This window comes from Apium graveolens, chromosome 8 (assembly GCF_009905375.1).
Source record: "Apium graveolens cultivar Ventura chromosome 8, ASM990537v1, whole genome shotgun sequence".
Classification (NCBI taxonomy): Eukaryota; Viridiplantae; Streptophyta; class Magnoliopsida; order Apiales; family Apiaceae; genus Apium; species Apium graveolens.
In genome coordinates this window covers 25902108-25905529 of record NC_133654.1, presented here as the reverse complement: position 1 = coordinate 25905529, position 3422 = coordinate 25902108, and positions in this window count along the sequence as shown.

The window sequence follows — 3422 nt, the reverse complement described above, 5'->3', positions numbered from 1 at the left end:
TGACACGTGAGTGAACTCCATCAGTTGTTCAGCTGTGCGAGTCATGTTCAGTGAACTTATTCCATAATAAGCACCTACATACTAGCTATAGTGTCAACACACATATGTCTATGAGAACAGACATCCTTCATAATGAAGCAAGCATAGTATGTACTGATCTTTGCGGATTATTAATTACCAGTTAGTAATCCTATGAGCAGGAACTATTTAAGTTTAGAGTTATCATCTTTTTAGGTCTCACTATTATGATCTCATCATAAACCATAAAAACCTTTACTCTAAACTATGGTATATCTTATTTAAACACTTAAATAGATAAAACCCGTAATAAAAACAAAACAAGTCTTTATTAATATCAATGAAATCAAAACAGATTACATCAAAGTTATTCCTAAATCCTAATACATGATTGGACTTAGGACATATTCCTTTCAAAGCGGGCGCTTAAGCGGTTTTAAAAGCGGGCGCTTAAGCGGTTTTAAAAGCGGACGCTTAATCGGATTATAAATAAATAAATAAATATGTATATATTAAAAGTATTGAATATTTTTTTGAATAAAGAGATAACATTCACGTATTATAATAAATCAATAAAATAATCATTCACAAAGTCATAATCAACTTAAAAAATACAAGTAACATTTAAAAATATCAAATTATACCTTTTTTAAAAATAAGATTTATTTTTTTCTAATTATTTTTAATTCCCCTTTTAATTGGTCAAAAACCGCTTAATCGGTCAAAATCCGCCTAATTCTGCTTAGAGCCGCTTAAACCCACTTAAATTTTATTAAACGCTTAAATATCCGATTTTGCACTAATCCAAGCGCTTTGACCTCCGATTCCGCTTAAGCCCCCGCTTAAGCGTCCGCTTAATGCGCTTTTTACAACACTGCTATCTGTACAGTATCTCAATTTGTATAACATACTCCACTGGTAGTTGGGTTTTTATATATGGGATATTCCACTGACAATTGGGTATCTCATATAAAGTGAATACTGCACTAACAGCTGGGTATCCGATCGGCTAAAGTTGACCAACTTTTCAGAAATTGATCATTTTTGTTAATTTTATATTAGAATAGACTAAATTTGTTCGTCACTTGATGTTTGATGGATAAATGATATATTTATTTTTGTAAATAAGCATGAGTAATTGTAGTGTGGTTGTAATATTTTTGCGAGTATTTGTTTTAAATACAATTATTGATATTATATGCATGTCGTTGCCATGTGGATTGCGTACGTATTTATTTATGTATATGAGTTATTTATGAGATACAGTGATATTAGGGTTGAACGTGTTTATGAAAATTTGACATTAAGCTGAAATAATAGAGGCTGAAAGTGATATTTCTTGTTGTCCACTGCTAATGGCAATTCAAGCGGGTTGTTGTAAATATGTTTGAGGTACTTCTTGTTGTTCACTGCTAACCGTGATCCATTAAAGTTGTCGTAAAAGTATTTGTGATTGTTTGAGATGCTGCAGCACAATAGTTGTTACGCTCCTCCTAGTTTCAATTGATAAAAAAATATTACTAAGATTATCTGCAGATTGTCTGCTTCAGTCGCTACCATTCTTTCAATCTCACGTGTAAGGCCACAACCAAACACCAATATAAACCAACATAATCATATATTTAATAAATGCTATAAGCCAAAAATTATATGTATCTCTGTGTTCATTTTCTATCATATATTTCAAATAAAAAAATACAATAGAAAGGTATATAACTCACTCTGAACGATAGTGAAAATAATAATAAGATATCATGGAGGTCGAATTTTTATACACAACGTAATATTTAGCCAGTGTGATGCACGAACATTCTCTAAATATGTATAAAATATTGATTTGTTCATAATTATTTTATTTGTTTGTATATTAGAAATGTGATCAAAAATATTTCGTGTATTCGTTGTGTTAAAAATATGACTGATGAATCATAAAACACTTAGTGTCAATACAAAGCTACTTAGTGTCAATACAAAGCTTGTACTGTACATATATACATGAAAGTTCCTTAATGTTTGTCTGAAGTTGAATTTATTTGTACCATAAAAATATAACAGTTAAAGTATAACAATAGTATATATAATTTATCTAATTAGAGGCATTAATAGTTGCACATATGTATGCTCAATACATAGTTTTTTCAGTTGACATCCAACTTTTATATTATTAATTAACAAATTAATAATATAAATAAGTGAATTATAAATGCTAATATTTAGAATTTTAAATTTCACTGAAACATCAGAAAGTACTTATTTTGAATTAGATTTATGTTTGATATGTTTCTCACGTATACATATCGGATAATATATTATTATGATTATTATTATTATTATTATTATTGAGAAAATATATGTATACATGGACTTTTTACTCGAACATAAATATAAATCGAAATAAGTATTTTTTAATATTTCAATGATATTTAAAAATATAAATATTAATGGCGTGTTAATTTGAAAGAATGAGTGTGAAAAAAATATTATTAAATCATGCACGGACATGAAAATATTTATAATTCGTTGATTTTTGATATTATTTTATGTGTATGTATTACAAATGCAGTTAGAATTATTTTGTGTGTCAAAAATGTGATTGATGAGTAAAAATTAGTAGCTGAGTATTCAATTTGAGTATTCGTTTTTTACCCTTTAGTCTGGTCCAAATAAGTACACGTGCACGTGTGTGTAGGCAAATGATCAAATAGAAACAAAACTTAAAATATAAACTAAAAACTAATCTAGATCATTAGATCAATCTAATATAATTCTCCCCTAAAAGCACTACACCTAACTAATATGCACCCTCTCACACAGAATCTCAGCTAATCCCCTCCATTTTAATTTGATTTATCCCGCTAATCGGTATTTTTTTTCAAAATCCAACTTTACAGTATTTTTCTCCATCTCTCAATAATCGATTTGCATACCATATATGTTATATTTCGAAGTAATTTAGAAAAAAATATTATTTGGTTTATGGTTTCTATTCTAAAATTGGTTTCTATTAGAGTACTATATATATATACATATATATATGTGTGTATGTGTGTATGTATGTATATAATATTTACACTAATGTATTTATAAAGTACATAATGATAATAATTACGTATATTAATGATGCGTCAATTAATATATATTAATTATGAGCGATACGTATTATATAGGTATTAATAGTCGACTAACAAATATTAATTGTGAGAATAAATGTAAAATTAATATTAAATAGATATTAAGTAGGGGCATAATAGTCATATGAATTAATTTGTTCAACAAACCCACATGTTGTATTATATATATACTTGCATAATAACCCGTGCGAGGCACGGGCTATTTTCTAGAAATGTTTCGTAATGCAGAGAGTATGATTTTTAAATTTCAGTTTGCTCGATTTTTGTTAGAAA